This window comes from Protopterus annectens, chromosome 3.part1 (genome assembly GCF_019279795.1).
Source record: "Protopterus annectens isolate FY-2018-M chromosome 3.part1, PAN1.0, whole genome shotgun sequence".
NCBI lineage: Eukaryota > Metazoa > Chordata > Ceratodontiformes > Protopteridae > Protopterus > Protopterus annectens.
In genome coordinates this window covers 1,671,809,934-1,671,827,979 of record NC_056732.1, presented here as the reverse complement: position 1 = coordinate 1,671,827,979, position 18,046 = coordinate 1,671,809,934, and the positions used below count along the sequence as shown (strand labels likewise).

Sequence of the window (18,046 nt, the reverse complement as noted above, 5' to 3'; positions counted from 1 at the left end):
CCCACCTCATAAGTAAGGGTATCCCATCCAGGGACAAGGAGGTCATAGGTTCATAACCTCCCTATATTCTTCCCTTATAAGGCCAGTTATTGAGTACAAAGCCCCCATCGGCATGTACCTCGCAGACCATATGCAGCAGCTGGAGAGACCACAGAGGTTCCTCACCAGGGGAATCCAGTGGCTCAAACATCTGCCTTACACAGGCTAAAAGCTTTGTCCCTTTACCCAGTTTCATACAGACTCCTCAGAGGTGACCTCTGACATATAAAGCAATCTCAGACCCCACCTTGGTGGGACTGCCACATATCTGCAAGTCAAGCTCCACTCTAGTAACCCGCATGCATGACCGCGACCTGGTCTGTGACATCAGTAGGACTTGTTGGCACTATAGATGTGTCCCAGCAACTCCCCCATCTGTGGAATAGACTCCGTCTCCATGTCAAGCAGAGTACTTCATTATCCTTTTTCAAGCTCAACCTAGATAACTGGTTGGGAAACAGAAAATACACCCCTGGAATTCCACCTGTGTCCCTGCTGGACAGGCGCTTGGGGTGCTGAGTTGTCTAAACATGAGCTAAACTCTTGGCTAGACTTATAAGGGCTTCAGGGCCAGTAGCCTAGTAACTTCCTATGATCCTGTAAAGGGGGGGGGGGGCAAGAATTGATCCTTGTAATATATCTTTGGTAATAAATGTAAGGTAATAAATGTGCAGTTTCTAAATGAGAGGCTTCTATTAACTCAGAAGTGTCTGTCAGTGAGGAGGTTTTTTAAACCAGAGAGTGATGTTTGGTCTAACACCAGTTCAGTTAGTTTTTGCAGAAGATGGTGGTCAATGAGGTCATCTGCTTTGTCTGGTCTATAAATAGGGCACCTGTAAAGAGGCCACTGTTAGAGTTTAGCATGATGTCATCGGTGAGGGACCAAAGTGCTGTCATAGTACTTTATCCAGGACAAAATCCATGCTGTTTGGAGGAGAGCAGGTGGTACTGCTAGGTGTTAGGTGTGTGTGTGTGTATACACCCCTGCCCTGCAACAACTACTTCAACCCTACACCACTACCACATCCCTGAGATCAAGTACCCAACACCTTTTTAAGGTAACAAACTTCAGCAATGAGGCAGGTAGATCCGTTTATAGCCACTACATCTCTAAAATCTGGAACTCCCTTCCAGCCCACAAAATAAGTAATAACTCCTCAACCCAATTTAAAAAGCTACTTAAAGCACACTTCCTGAATCACAGATTATGTACCTGTATCACCCCTGGCTAGTAACTCATTATTCTCAGTTTTCAGCAACTAGAATAACAGCGTATCTACTGTTTTATTACTGTCTACATGGGTAAATGTAAACTCTCACCACTGAAAAGTAAACCAAATGTACATAGAATTTCTCTCAGGTGTAAAAATGTCTTGTGTAAGTTGTCAGTTCTGCCTTCTTTATACACTTGCTGTTCTATACTTTTATAAGGTGTGTAAAAATGTATCCTGTGAATGTTGGCAAATGTACCTTTTGTTAAAACTCTCTCTCTCTCTTATATGTTAACAATTTAACTGCTCTGGAGCTTTTCTTTCTGGGCCTCCACTGAAAATGGACATATATCCAGTTGGACTCTCCCAGTTAAATGTAAAATAAATAAATAAATAATAATTAAAAAAAAAATATATATATATATATATATATATATATATATATATATATATATATATATATTACAGAGAGAGAGAGAAGGTTGGGTGTATGCTATCCCTTGTAGGAGTGTACCCAGAATTGGGAGGATGGATATTGGATGGAAATGAGTGGTATCTTTCGGGTTGGTTTGCTTTTGGAGGGGTTAACGAGAACGTTTTTTGAAGTTCATCACATGATTTGTGTGAGACCTAAATTATGTGTGTGGGAGAGAGGATGATGTAGGTTCTCTCTGTGGTGGTGTATGAATGAACCAGGATTTTATGTAGGTAGATCCAGGAAGGGTGTCGTCGAAATATTTTCAAGTAGAATAGAGACTACTTTGGGTGATATGCATTTGAAGTGGAAGAGGGGGATGAATGGTGGGCAATGCATGATCTGTGAGAGGTGTGGATTTTTTTTTATGGGAGATTGCTAAATTCATCGAAGGAATTTTTCTGGAGAAAGTTTATAACACATTGAACAGTGTTTATAGACTGGTGTCGGGTCACTTAGTGATGGTGGCAGAGTGTTTATCAGAGATGATGTTTGGCATGTCTGTAATAATCAGGTTGAGTGTGGAGTGTTTGGAGGATCTGAGGTGAAGTCTTGTTGGCTCTTTTATGAGGTGAAGGAGACTTAAGTTTGCTAGGAGAGGCACCCATGTTGAATGAAAGACTGCCAAGATAATTAAGATTGAAGTCACTTAGAATGATGATTTTTGTGAGAGTTAAGGATGTTGATGATTTATTTGAATTTTACGGAAGAAGATGGTTGGTAGGCTGTAGTGATAGTAGCTTGCCTTTGTGAGTTGGAAATTTTAGGAGAATCCATTTAGGATCAGAGTCTGAAGAGGCGTTTCCTTTGGCAATGACAGTTGGATATATGTTTTTTTATCTGTACATAACTAGAGAGCCTCCACTGAATGTTTGCCTGGTCTGGCATCATTGACATACTTGGAGGTTAGAAAGTGTTGGAAGATGGAGTCTTCTTTTTGACCTAGGATTCTGTGACTGATAGAACGTCTGAGTTGTGCTGGCAAATAAAATAATTTATGCGGTCTAACTTGTTTATGATGCTGTGGGCATTGAGGACACAGGCCAGAGTTGGAAGAGAGTAGTTCTGATGTTGAGGTTGGGTTCAGTGTTACTCAGGATTATGGAGGTTATTTTGAAAGAAGTCTTTGGTGTTTTTATTCAGAGAGGAAAATGTTTGAATCTTGGTAATTGCATAGAAGAGTGGGTACTGATTGTGGTGAGCTGGGGAGTGTGTTTGGTCTGATTTACTGGGGTTTTGATGGTTTGTTGAAGTGGAAATTATGGAAGTAGGGGTAATGCATGGTGATGTGATTGGTTGGGTGTTTTATGAAGATGTTTGGTATAGGCTGGGTGAGGGAGATGCAGAAGAAAGGAGGAGGTAAAACAGGGTAAGATGTGGAAGGAGGAACATTTTTTGTAGGTTATGTGTTAATTAAGACTTCCAGTAATATTGTAGTTCTGACAATCTGTGATATGATCAAGTTATTCTCATTAGGGGTGATGTCTAATTATTGACCATGAGATGGGTAAGGACAGTCTCTAACCATGTGGGGTAGGTTAATTTGAGCAGAAAAATGGAAATTAGCTAGGCTTAAGTGGCCATCGAGGGCAGCTAACCTAGTACTTATGAACATATGAGTATGAGGGCAGTGAGGTAAGAGGATTTTATGGTGTGTCTAGAGGTTGTGACTGTGGGTGGAATTCAGAGTAAATGTATTGGATGGTCTGGGGGTGGGGAGGTGCAGAGCGTGACGCAACTCCCACTTGGGAGTTGCCTAGCAATGAGCTCAAAAATGATAGGTACAAATGTGTGAATTGTTCAGAAACAAGAGCTTAGAGAAAAGGGGCACTGCTTAGTAATTAGATGACTGTAAACCAGTGTATGTTGTTTCACCACTTTAATGGGTTAAGGTATTTCCCTGGAATGAGGGGATAATTACTACTAGGTATTTTTCAGCTGTTACAGCAGTCTAGCGGTTTAGATCCCTAAAGGAAATCTAACTATGGAGATGGAAGCGTTTTGAAAGAAAGAGTCAAGCAAAGAGCAGACATCAAGATTCCTAATGCCAAAACAGAAAAGTAGACATGTAAAGACAGGAAGTACAACTGGCAAGATAAGTAAGAAATTCACCTTGAGCAAAAAAAAATATGTTCTGTAGTCCTATCTCGCCTTCATTCTTACATATGGGATCGGAGCCGAGGATCGGTTCCCACTCAGCCTATTTACAAGCTGGAAGACTTCTAGTTGGCTCTTGGCTAGGTAGGTATCCCATGGTGCACCAGTACAATCCCCAGATCTTTGCCACGTCGACTAGTTCGGATATGCTTCTTCTTGGCTCTGGCTAAGTCTTTCAGTTTGCTCAAAATATTTAGATAATTTTTCCTGGTTTACCTTTGAATAGCATTGTATAGTCATAGTTAGTGTAGTTTTTACAGTTAGTATACTTAGCATTTACTAGTGTGCCATTTGTGTGCAATTTCCTCAAGTACAGTTGGCCTTATAGTACTGGGTATCCTGTGTACCAGTTTTCTCTTGTAATATATTTGTTTCATATTAGATATTAGTAATCGTAGGCGCCTTTTGCGCTCAGTTAGGCTGTGTGTGTTGTTAGATAGTTAAGTCATAATTTTTTGTGGTTCTTCCGCTTGCTAATATTTCGTGGTATAAGTGTTGCAAACAGAACGAGGTTCTGTTCACTTTTAGTAATTTAGTGTACCAACAGAATGAGGTTCTGTTCACCTTGTTAATAATTTCAACAATTTAGAATTATTCCTGTTTGGGTGTGTGCGAGTCTCTCTCTCTCTCTCTCTCTCTAATTGTTTCTGTACTAGGTCTGTTTTAGTTAGAGGACCTAGTTTTTCCTTCTTTCTTCCTGCCCGGCCTAGGCCCGTTAAGTTAGAGGACCTAGTCCTCCTTTTCTTTCTTCTGTGTGTACGTGTGAGTTTATCGTCTGTGAGGATGTCCAAGGAAAGCAAGTACCACAAGCCATCTGGCTTTAAAAAATGCATAAAATGTTCACAGATGATGTCCATAATGGTTGGCCACAGTAACTGCGTTTACTGTCTTGGGGCCATCCACTTATTGGAAACTTCCTTATTTTGCCACTCTTTTAGTGCTAGGGTGTTGCAAGAATGAAAAAAATAAGCTAATTCTAAAAAGTCTCCTAAAACCTTCTTTGAGGAAGATCTGGCTAGCTCTTCCTCCTCTGCTAGATCTCAGGGATCTAAAAAGGAAAAGTCTAAGTCCTCTAAGAGGCCCCCTCCCCAGCACCGGCTGGTGTCTCGGAGCCACCTCTTAAAATTTCTAAGCTAGACAAATTTACTGTCTCATCAGCCCTACAGAGCTCGGAGCCGATTGAGAGTTGTACTACTGTGATTACAGGGTCGGCGCCAAGTACCTCGGAGCCAACCGCTGAGAGTAGTCAACGGAGCTGGTCTTTGGAACCCTAACCATTCTCCCCTACATTGAAGTCACCAATATTGCAGAGATCCCATTCTCCTACTCTGTCCTCCAGGTCTTCCAGGAGTTTATCAGAAGAAGATGTGGAGATGGTAGTACTGAGACTCTTGAAGTCGTCTGCCTTAACGAAATTGTTGTTGGCTCCGACCCAGTCGGTTCCGGAGCCACTTGAGTCTGTTCCCCCTTCGGTGATTCCTCCTCAGAGCCTTGCTGGTCTTTTGGAGCCAGAGTGTTTGGTACTGCTGGTGGAACCCTCAGTTCCAGCTACACCCCTATGGTAGTTTCAGAGCCGAGTTCCGCTCCAACACTCGGTGCCATCCTTGGTGTCTAGGAGCCGAAGCTACCTGGTCGGCCCCGACAGGGAAACCTGGAACCAAACCTCTTCTGTTCCAAGCCTCCCTCTCAGCATGTCAGTGAGGGTGAGCTCGGATCCTACATCTGTGTCTGAGCCGATGGCTCTGGAACCGATGGTATCCTCTGTCTCCTCGGAGCCAAGGAGGTCTTTGGAGCCAGCGAGGTCGGCATTCAAGATGATGAGCATGCTGTCCTGGTCATCAGCTCCTACCAGGGGTACAGATATTCTCCCCCCTAAGGCACCTACTTCAGTCTCAGCTCCTACTCCCTCCCTGGACAGCAGAGACCCACAGCTTCAGGAGCCACTGGCCGGTGGTCCCCGTTTTCCGAGACCTCCCCAGAATATTCTTCTGAGGAGTCCCCATGGAAGAGAACATGTAAGAGAAGCATGTAGAGTCCCAGGATGAGTCTTACTTCAGACACTGACCTCGAGGAGTCAGAAGAGTCCCCCAAGTCGTCCTCTGATGTTGTCTCCTTTGTAGACATCCCTTAAATCTTTAAGCACAGGTGTGGCTGGCCCACTGTCACCCCTTCTGATGAGGAGTCAGTGTACCTGAAGGCTTTTGGGTCTCAACCTTCAGCCTCTTGGGTGTATCCACCCTTTGACGAACTGATGGAGCTAGTTAGTTGGAAGGTGTGGGATACTCCTGATGCCGTGGAGCCAATCCCCAGGAGACCAAGTAAGTTTCTTTCTGCACCCCGAGAAAAGGAATTTTTGTCTAAGGGTGTTCCCATAGATGCCATGGTGGTGGCAGCGGCCACTAAGAAGGAGTTGGTGGAAACCACTTCTGTTCATCTGTCGAATAAGGAGTCTCGAGCGATGGACAGATACGGGAAGCTTATCTTCTCTTCAGCGGCATTTGCTCTTAGATCGCTGAACTACCTTACACACTTCATGAGGCTTTAGAGAGATCTCCTTAAGGAGTTAGGAGATTCTCTGCAAGGTACATGTACTGAGGGAGTCCCTGACAAGGTGTCTGCCCAGTTGTCCACCTTGAACTTTATTGTCAACTCATCCATGAGGCTTATCTCATATGCAGCTGATGGAGCGAGTAGAGCAGTGAGTTCAGGAATTTCCTGAAGGCGTCATTCCTGGAAGCGTTTGTGTAATTTTGAGGAACTGTTCAAGTCTACCTTTACCAAAGTCCCCTTCGGTTCTTCATTGTTTGGACCCAAGATAAAGGACACACTCACCCGGTGCGAGCAAGAAGGAAAAACACTCTCTGCCGTGGGAGTATGTTTTACTGTCCCCTTTAGACCATACCCTAAGGGTCAGAGGGGCGGTAAAATGTGGTTCAAGAAGTCCCAGAGGTTTTTCCAGGATGCACAGGGTGACGACTCCTTCAGAGGAGGATGAGGGAATGGTAGACATCGCCCCAGAGGCAGGGGTGGACCGCAAAACCAGGGAAGCCGTGATTCCTTTTGGGGTAGGTCTTACCAGCGCTTCTGATGTGGGGCTTGACTGCACTTCTCTGGGGCCGTTCGGGGGTCGCATTTCTTTGTATCCAGAAGCCTGGCTAAGTATCACTCAGGACAAATGTGTACTAAGAATTATTACAAGAGGTTATGTCATACCCTTTTCTCTGCCACCTTATGTTCCCAAGAGGATCCTGGATGTTCCACCCAATTACAGGGATCAGGCAACTGTGGAGGTCAACAAATTGCTGGCAAAAAGAGTCATCCAAACCGTCCCAGCAGACCAAATAGGATCTGGAACTTACTCCAGATTCTTTTTAGTGCCAAAATGTACAGGGGACTGGAGGCCCAACTTGGACCTCAGCAAATTGAACGAATCAGTAAAGGAGGACAAGTTCCGGATGGTGTACTCCCATTATTAGGGAAAGACAATTGGATGTGCTCAGTTGATCTCCAAGACGCCTGCTACCACATAAAAATGGACAAGGCGTTGAGGAGTCATCTACATTTCCGGCTGGGAGCCAGTCATTACCAGTTTTGTGCTCTGCCCTTTGGTCTCACCACAGTCCCAAGGTGTTCACCAACTGTATGGCAGTAGTAACAGCTCACCTGTGACATTGAGGATTCCAGGTATTTCTGTATCTGGACGACTGGCTCTTGACCGCCCCCACCAGGCATCTACTTATTCAGACCAGGGACGCTACCATTCAGCTTTGTGTCCAGTTGGGAATTTCTGTAAATTAGGAAAAATTTGCCTTATTGCCCTCTCAATCTGTGATTTGTATAGGCACAGAGATAGACACAAAGACATGTTGGCTCATCTTCCTGTAGAAAGGGCACAGAATCTGGTTCTTCAAATTCAGCATCTTCTCCCCCTACGAAAGGTCAAAGCCAAGACTATTCTGCAGCTTCTAGGGACCATGGCTTCCACCATATTACTAGTGCTGCTAGCCAGACTACACATGAGGGTTCTTCAGTGGCTGCTGCCATCCTAATGGTCCTTTCAGCACCCACCATTATCTCATCACGTACTGCTGACAGACTCTTGCAAGAAGGACCTCATTTGTTGGACTCTACCCAATTAGTTAACCAAGGGCACTTCAATTGTTTCTCACCAACCCATTGCCACTGTTACCATGGATGCCTCACAGATGGGGGGGGGGGGGCATTATCTAGGCAGGACTGTCAAGGCACATGGCAAGATCACGAGGCTCACCTGCATATCGACGTTCTAGAGGTGAGGGTGGTGCTCCTGGCGTTGCAAGCATTTCATGACCTTTTGCCTCTGGATACTATTGCAATACAATCAGACAACATGTCGGTAGTATGGTATATCAACAAACGGGGGAACCAGATCATACCCACTCTGTCGAGAGGCCATTCGAGTTTGGAAATGGGCGATATCTTCCCAGAGTTTTCTAGTGGCAACGCACATTCTAGGGTCAACCAACGTGATAGCCGACAGGCTTAGCCGAGCAATCCTGATGCCTCACGAGTGGTCTCTGAAACAGGAGATAGCGGAGCAGATTTTCTGCAGATGGGGACAGCCTTGCTGCGATTACTTTGCCAGCCTGATCAATGCCAATTGCAGCAGCTACTTCTCCCTCATTCCCCCCCTCCAGGGAAGTCACCGAGAGACACACTTGTTCACGATTGGCCCTGGGTCTCCTTTATGCTTTTCCTCCCTTTCCTTTCATACCCAAAGTTATTCAGAAAGCAAAACCGCTTGGAAGCAAACTGATCCTCATTGCTCCTTACTGGCCTTTTCAGGTTTGGTTCCCTTTTCTCGAGCCTCTTCTCCTAGACGATCCTTGGATTCTGGAGCCAGTTCCAGATCTCTTGACTCGCATGTCAGGCTTGCTTCATCCCTCCTTACACACCCTCAGTTTGACAGCTTGGCTGCTGGAGTTCTATCCCTAGTCAGCCTTCACAACTTCACCCCCTCCATGACTCGTATCCTTACGTCCTATCATAAACCCTCCACTAGAAGACTATTCCAGTAAATTCTCAGGAGATTCTCTGTCTGGACGGAGAAAAAGAATGTTGACCCCCATACCGCCTCCATTCCAGTGGTTTTGGAATTCCTATCTGAGCTTTTCCACCAGGGATCTGCGGCTGCCACTATCAGGGTTCAATTGGCAGCAAGTTCAGATTTTCATCTAGGCTTACAAAATTCTAATCTGATGTCACATAGGCAGTGCAAAACCTTCCATAAAGGTGCCACGTTGTTAAGACCTCATTTCAAGAACCTGTTGCTTCATGGGATTTAAATTTTGTGTTATCCAAACTGACGACTCCACCCTTTGAGCGTTCTCATTCATTCCCTTTGAAATTCCTGTCTTAGAAGACTTTGCTTTTGGTGGCTATCACATCAGCCAGACGGGTTTCAAAGTTACAAGCTTGGTCTGTAAAACCCCCTTACCTGATTTTTCACAAAGACAGACTATCTCTTCATACTAATCCTTCTTTTGTCCCCAAGGTCTGTTCCATGCCATTTTGAATCAATCCATAGAATTTCCACTGTTCTTCCCAAATCATTCCAACACAGCAGAATACAGGTTTCATCAGTTGGTTGTCCAAAGACAGTTATGTTTTTATTTGCACTGGACTAAAGAATTCAGGAAATCAGATCAATTATTTATTTCCTTCTCTGAATCCAGGTCAGGCTTACCAGTTTCCAAAGTGACACTCTCAAATTGGATTTCTAGCTGTATAACTTATGTTTACACCTCTGAGGGTAGACCTTTACCTTTCAAAATCAAGGTTCATTCTGCGAGATCACAGTCTACCTCTGCAGCTTTTCAAACCAGGGTCCCACTTGATAATATTTGTGCAGCAGCAACTTGGGCTACCCCTCACATATTTATTACTTATCACAAATTGGATTTGACCTCCAGGGGTAGAGCATTCTTTGGTTCCATGGTACTCGGGAGTATTTTTCCTTGAGCCACCCAAGAATAAGGTGCTAGGGATGCTGTCCCATCAGTAAGAATGAAGGCGAGATAGGACTACAGAGCATAAAGAAGTTACGTACTTACCATAACGTTCCATGTTTGTAGTCCATCTCGCTCTTCATTCTTACGAACCCACCCTCCTACCCCCATCCTGGAAGTACTTGGGGACAGAAAAATATTGTTATTACTATCTGAAGACCTTTTAGTATTGGCTTCTTTCTGTATGTTTGTTATTATTTTTCCTAGTTAGCAGCAAACAAGATCTGGTGATTGTACTGGTGCACCATGGGATACCTACCTAGCCACGAGCCAACTAGAAGTCTTCCAGCTTGTAAATAGGCCGAGTCGGCGCCGAGGATTGGCTCCAATCCCATATGTAAAGAATGAAGGGCGAGATGGACTACAAACATGGAACATTATGGTGAGTATTTTTTTTTTTTTGCAGTTTTCCTTTGCGAAGGTGCCTGTGAGAAGAGTTTGTGTAGACTCCACAGCACACCTGTTATTTGTTTACAGTCTTAGGACAGACGCAGGTCGCTTGGCAAAGTTGGGAAGTACCTGAGGGAGAAAAAGAATAAAAGATACTAAAGGTGAGGGGAGTTAATTTAAATTAACAGAGGAAGAGAAAAGGCATTTTTTTTTCAATTTAGAAGCTCTTCACAGAAATGAGTTCACCCTGAGAGGACAACCACTCAGCAGATGTACAAATAAGTTCAGTACACCAAAGCCACTAAATGTTTAAATGCAAAGAGCACTGTTACAATTCTTCAAAAATAACCTCCCACTAAGTAAAAATGAAGTCTGAGAGACTGTTTGCTTCATGCAAGTAATAGACTCAGGAAGTACATGAACACTGCAGACTTGTTAAAAAATGCTAGTGAATATCATGTAAATGAGATATCCGTAATGTGCTCTGATATGAACATTTTTTTTTGTTTTCCAGTCTACATGTTAGAGTGAAAGTTATAGTTCAGCAGTCCTTAGCTGTCTGTCCTTGCTGAATCAAAATCAATCCCATCAACATTTCCATGGTAGTGCTATAAAACATAACTGTATGCAGGGAAGAATGACCATGGCGGACTTATATGAATGGAAGAGAAAGACTGTTGAGTGGAAAGGGATGAACTGTTAAGAAGCTGTTTGAATATAGATGTAAATAACATAGCCAAAATGTGAAATGGAAGATATGTGTGTGTGTGCATGTGAAAGGGCTGGAGGGCTGTGAGGTAGGACAACAGAATATCTTATTTATAATACAGCCAAGTAAATGAGATATTTAAGTAAGTATAGAAAAGAATAGCTGAATGCTTCAAGACAGTGGGCATAACTCCCATTGTCTTGGGAGTTAATCAGTCAAGGCTTGGGTCTAGGAGTGAACTCTGAAAGGTTAGGTACTAATGCATGAACTGTTCAGAAATGAGGTCTTGGAGAAGAGGGTATAGGGATTTGTTTAAAGGTGGTGAAGTTACCAGCGTTAAGTTTTCTAAAACTTAAGACTGGTCAGAACTACCTTTATCCTATTGATAGAAACCCCACACACACACATTTAATTAGCCTAGTAAGTACTTATGAACCTGTGATGATGGGGGAGGTACTGTCTGTCAGCCATGCCAGGAGAAGTGGGACAGTGGCTGTATAACATATGCCAGCACAGCTAGGTGAAATTTTGTAAATAATTATGTCATTTATATATCAAACTGATCTGTACAGATGCTTGTGCTGAAAATGTATTTGTGAAGTTTGGTTGTGTTAAAATGCATCAACAGTCCACCCTGCTGGAAGGAAAAGAAATGTACATGTATTATTGTAACTGAATTACATGCATATTTTTTAACAGACAACTGGAAAAGAAGAGGTTAATCTCAAGCTTCAAAATGTATCTGAAGTTAAATTACTTTATGGGTTAAGTCATAAAGATGTTATCCCACAGTTTTGAATGGAGCCAGACACTCGACGTCTGTGTGAGAGAATAGTTTGTAGTTTCTGTAGGAAGAGTGGAATAGTGTTATTGTTTTATTGCTTCCAGATGCTGTAATAAAACTTAACTAAAGATGTAGTGCGTATTGTCGCACATAGGTACTTAACCCTGGCAGATTCTAGTGATGGTGGATAGTGCGGAAAACAGAGTAAGATGACCAGATGTATGTGATGTCATTCTGTAAGCTAGAAATATTTAGATATTAGTAGGATATTGCTCTCAGCATTCTGTATTCTGTCTTTGATCTGACAACAAGGACCGCTCACACCCATTATCTTGCCTTGCTCTATTCGGTAAGTAGGAACAGAGATTCTTTTAGTCAGTCAGGAATTAGATAGTGAGACTAGCTAAATACTGTTTATCTTTAACTGTGTAAAACCTTCCATCAGTGTTATTTTTAATATTCTCTGTGTCTGAAACTCTGGTGTTTACTTTAAATAGATATTTAGTATGTTCATGTTCTTTTAGTATTCATTATTAAATATATTTAAACTTTTTCATTGTGGCTGGTCCTTTCTAGAAAATATTTAAGTTTTGAGAGTATTTGCATACTTATTTGGTGATAACTCTGGCCACTCCTGGAAGCCTTGCTGTGTGGTCAACATTACCATTTGAATTAATATTAACTTGTACACAGTATAATTAGACACCTTTTTAAGAGCCTTATAGTAACTGACTGGTGGCAGTGAATCTGCCTTATAGTCTGAGCAGGGCTGGTACAGTGGGTAACATGCCAGATTTTCCTTAATGGTGTGTGCATGTGTATAAGCTACTTGGAACAGTTGGAACAGGGACATGAAGCGCTGGCTTCACAGAGAGTGGTGGAGGTCTTGGCTTGGGCACTCGGCTGAAGACTTAACTTTGAAGCTGTTCCAGCAGGGAGCCTTACTGGGGACTAGAGGGAGGCAGACAAGAGACATCCAGACCCCAGGCTGGCTGTGTTCCCTGTGTGCTCTTAAGGGAAAGTGTGCTTGGTGCAGAGAGGTCTGCATCTGGAAATACTGAGTGTATCCATTTATATTCCAAGTAAAATTCCCACTCCAGTGTCAGTGGTGAGGATTCAGGCTCCTTGATTACAGGCCCAGTGTGGGGATGTCACACAGACCCAATAAGGTTATCAATCTGTGTAGAACTTAATAGGCATAGCTTTACTTTCCCATGGTAGTTTGTAGAGGTTATGTTTTGTTTACGGGTAATCCAGAGATGGGCAGAAGCAAGGATATGTTAGAACATTTGCATGTTGCCCCTATCCATGAGAGGCAACGGTTCTAAAGTGTGAATGAATTTGTAGTTTACACATCCATTCATCCAAATTACATTTGAATAGAGTAAGAGAAGTATTTTGTAGACTTGTTAATGTGAGACAGGCCTGACAGAATGGAACTTGTTGATGCTCTATTTGTAAGGCAAAGATTGCTTCTCAGTAGCCTTTATGACATGGACAGTTGGGGCAAGGCTTGCAGATGGTCTACATAGTTTTTACAATTTAAGCCCTTGATATGCTTAGTGAGAAGGTATTGTGTTTGTTTCAGTTGTGACATATTTGGATAGGTATATACGGAAAGGGGCATTATACTCTGTGACTGGCTTAATGAGTGCCGAGTACTGTGCAGCAATTATATACCTGGAGTTGGAAGCAGTACCTTAATTATAAGCCATGAAAGAAAAAAGACTTCTTTTTAGCAGTGAATACATGGTGAACAAAGGGCAGTTTGTTGTCCGTGTAGGTTCTCAGATCCCTAACTACGGGATTGCATGTTCTTAAATTCATAGGTGTGTACTAGACTAATGACCACTGGGACCTTTTTAAGCCTCTCCATGTATCCCAAATTTGACAAGTTTTGGTAGTGTAAGCAGGGGCCTGGGAGATGAGCCATTTAGTCTTACTTTGTCTATTAGACTGGTGCTAAACCAGAGATGAATTTCCTGTTCCCCATCCAGTTATCTAAGTCGCACTTGAATTGGGTTAAGGAGGAACTCTGCTTCACATGGATTTGGAGTCTGTTCCATTGTTGTCAATGTGATAATTACAAGGGGAGTCATGCTTACTTAACGATAGGATTATATACTACTTGGCATTTTATTTATTTTATTTTACAATTATTTACCCGGAAAGTCCGACTGGGCACATGTCCTTTTTCAGCGGAGGCCCGGGGAGGAAAGCTCCAGTTAGTTCATAAACATACACATATGAATAACATCCAAATATGTAGGCAAGATATATCAAAGTACAGTTGGCAGTAGATGCATTGCATGACTTAAATGCTACTTGTATACATCAGTAAAGGATGAGATGACAGTAGATGGTAGTACATTGGGATATGGTGTGTAATTCTCACAAGTATTATATAATCTAATAGTACAGTAGAGAAATTTTATGAAGGAATGAGAAGATATAGATAGTAAGAGAGTGAAAAAGTTGCAGTACATGTAAAATCCCAAAGTGTGTGTCAGCAGCATTTAGGCAAAGATGAATAAAGTAGGTTATTAGACGGTCGGTTAAATTATGATGTTATAGTTTGAGAGTTTAATTAGTCAGGAAGATTTGCGTAGGAGACGGTTGAGAGTGAGATGTTTTCTGTCAAGTGATGGAACATGGGCAGAGTGATTTGGTAAGGATGTGTTGTTTTAGGTTAGTTTTGAACAGAGGTAGGGATTGGTAATGTTGACTGGCAGTTCATTCCAGATTTTACCTATGTAGTTAACAAATAGAGAATCCCCTGCTTGGTTTTTGGATAAGTAGGATTTTATTTGTTTGTTGGAGGAGCGTAGTAGCCTATTGGTAATATAGGGTTGAAGAAGGGTTTGTAAGGATGGTATTTTGTCTGGATTTCAGCGGAGTTTGTGGGCCATTGTTAATTGTGTATAGTGTAGGAGATGGGGGAGTTGTAGCCAGTTTAGTTGGTTTGAGTGAAAGGCTGTGGTGTGATTTAGTTGGTGAATCTGTGGCATATCTTGCTATTTTATTATAGCAGGACTCAAGATTTTGTAGTTCAGATTTCTTGAAATTAGTGAGAATGGGGTCTATGTATAATAAGGTGGATATCAAATGTGTTTGGGAAATAGCTATTTTGGTATATTTGGTAAAGTAGTGTTTATTCCTGTATAAAGTACCTATTTTTTTATGCACCTTTTTCACTGTTTAGGAGATGTGTATATCAAGTTTAAGTTTGTAGTCTATTTCTATTCCTAGAAGTTTAATGTGTGGTGATCAAGTGATTATAGAATTAATTGAGGCGATGAAGAAGGTGTTGGGGGGGGGGGTCTTATTAAGGAGGAATACCATTAGTTTGGTTTTCTTAGGGTTTAAAATTTAGATTTATTTTTAGTCCATGATTTTGACATTTGCTATGTGTCTGGTACAGGCCCTCTTGGACTGTCTTGGTGTCTTCTCAGGAGTTTGATAGCACCAAGTTTGCATTCATCTGAAGTCTTGGTCAGCTGCAAACCTTTAACATCACTTTGGCATTTACTTCTTTCAAAGGTAGAGTGGCCCAAGAACTGAACTCTAGGGGACTCCACTAGTGACAGGTCTTTTGCAGGATGTAATGCTGCACACGCTAACTTTGGTCATGTTTGAGAGACACTGCTATCTAATGAGTTACTCTTCCAGGTAAATATTAACCCGTATGTGTCTATGACACTGTAGTGTTGAATGGTACGAACACCTATGTGAGGTCTAGGCATAAGATGTACACTGTTTTGCCATCATCCATTGCTTCAGTAATTTTTTTTGAAGACAACCAGGTTAAGAAGGCAGGACCTGCCCTTCACAACCCAGCACTAGGTTGGAACAAGAGTCTGTAGGTTGCCTATATCCTTATTTTATTAATTCCATTGTAATCCTTTTCATAGCCTTGCAGATGAGACTGGTCAGGCTTATGGGTCTGCAATTACCTGGGTCAGTTGAAGTCCCACCTTTGTGCATGGGAATGACTGTTGCTGTCCTCCATTCATCCAACATGAAGACTGCTTTGAGGCTGACCTTTGAATACCTTCTGTAGGGGATCAAACAAGTCATGTTACAGGCTGACCAATAGGCAGTCTAGTATGTTATCTGTCCCAATAGATGACATGTTCTTGGCTCTAGATAGTTCCATGAGAACTGGTCCTTGGGATATTTGATGGTGGTCTGTAAGTGTTCTTATGTAATCTGATAGCACTGGAGTGGAGAGAGGGATTGAAGTTTGAGCTGAGTTTGTCTGCTAGTAAGTTTGGCATGTTCTCTGACTCCAAGTATATATTTTCATTAACTATTAGCTCTGCACAGTGCGCGGTATTTCTGAAATTTTTAACATAAAGGAACGGTTTGTGCTTATCCTTTGCCTGGGTGGTTATTTTTGGTTCATGTCTGTCTTTGGTTTGATTTGACTTGGAGTTCCTTGTTTAGTTTAGCAAAAGTGTTTTTAATATCTTCAGTGTTTGTTTTATTTTGTGTGCAGTGAGTTTTGTTTTTCTTTTATTCCTGAACCTGTTTATATGTGGGTTTCAGCACAGAGGTTTATTTTTAGAATTTGGCATCATTTTTGAAGGAGGCCGATGTGTCTGTGCAGCTTATTTACATGTGCTTAGAATTTTGGCAGTGAAGGAATCTGCATAAAAAGGGGGTTGTCATAGAGATGGAAGAGTTTTTTAAATTTAGTTGGGTCATCACTTATTATTTATTAGCCTTTACATAACCTTTGAATTGGAAGATGTTTCAGTGTTAAGGTGAATGTGATTGACTTGTGGTCTGATTTGACCAGGGAGGAATTTACAATTAGTGAGAAAAACTGCCCCATATTGGTGGGTATCAAATGCAGGATTTTATCAACCGTTGTTGGGGTGTGGACTAACTGATCCTGAGAATTTGTATTGCTGAAGACCAGAAATCGCTGGGCTTACATATTTAAAGATTCACAAGTCTCCCAGATTATGAAGAGGTAGTTGAAGTCTTCTAGGAGAATGGTGTTTGTGTTTGGCTTAATACATGGGGACTTCATACTACTTAGAGGATATGAGCTGAGGGGAACATGGGGGAAGGACCTATAGTTAACTATGAAATGATTAGGAGTTTTGTTAATAGTAAAATATGGAGAAGTCCCAAGTCATTATCTTGTCTGAGTCCAAAGGTGAAGTGTTTTAAGTGTATGGAGGCACCTCTACCTTTGTCTAATTTGGTATGCCTGAATGTGTGATAAGCATTGAAAAACCCTACACTGGTGGAGGCTTTCAGCGCTCTTGAACTAGGTTTGTGTAATGATGCATATGTCTCTGTTCAAGTTAAGGAGTGATTTTAGGGAGTGCAGTTTTGTAAGGCTCCTAGTGTTTAACAGCAGTACCAAAGTGTTATCTGCATTCTTTTAATTATGCTGGAAGCTTTAGACAACTGACATTAACTTTTCCTTAAAAAAAAAAAAAACCCTATGGGGGAGTACACGGATTTAGCTAATGTCTGAAGGCCTTGGTATTTTTCTTCTGTTTTATGTATATTCTGCATGTATTTCAGATTTTGTGTAGATGTCTTCAGAACAGGTGGCGAATTTAAGCAATTGTTTTGGGCCTCTGGACTTGATGACTTTGTCTTGGATTTCTTGACATTAATCTTCTTAGTGTTACACCATTCCATCTCATATTAATTTGAATACATGCCTCTCTCTTGAGAAAAATAAATTCTAAAGATGAATATTCATAGCTTCATTATCACCAGTTCATCACTAACTGCTCTACATTTGCATTTGCATTTATCTGAGTAGAAAAACTTTGTTACTGCTGTATGAATGTGTTAGCATTTTCATGTGTATTTTAGATGCATGCTTTTCTGTGCTCTTGTTTGTTTTGTAATACTACCTTGAACCCACACAACCCGTATAATTAACTTCATCCTATCAACAGGACCCTGAAGAAAATACTATCCACTTTGGCTTTAACAGCCCCAAGGATTTGGTGTTTGCTGGCCTTATAAGACATCTTAACCATTAACACTGGTGGCGCAGAGTAAAGCCTGCCATTTCCCTTTACCTTAGTATTTTGTATCTCAAGTCTGCTTTTCCTCTCCAACCCCAGGACACTCCTGTATGATACTGTTTGCATGCATTACACACAGTTTAATTTTCAAGCCAGTTATTCATTGTATTACACACCTTTGGACTCAGAACCTTTATTCCAGATCTCTGCCACAGATGCAGTGTAGCATTAA

The 18,046-nt window shown here is 41.9% G+C and overlaps 1 protein-coding gene across 2 annotated transcripts in view; it reads left to right on the top strand.

Annotated features, from left to right (window-relative positions):
* The window catches only part of MROH1 (maestro heat like repeat family member 1), a 2,449,684-nt gene that overhangs the window by 819,613 nt on the left and 1,612,025 nt on the right, over positions 1-18,046 (top strand). The window lies entirely within an intron of this gene.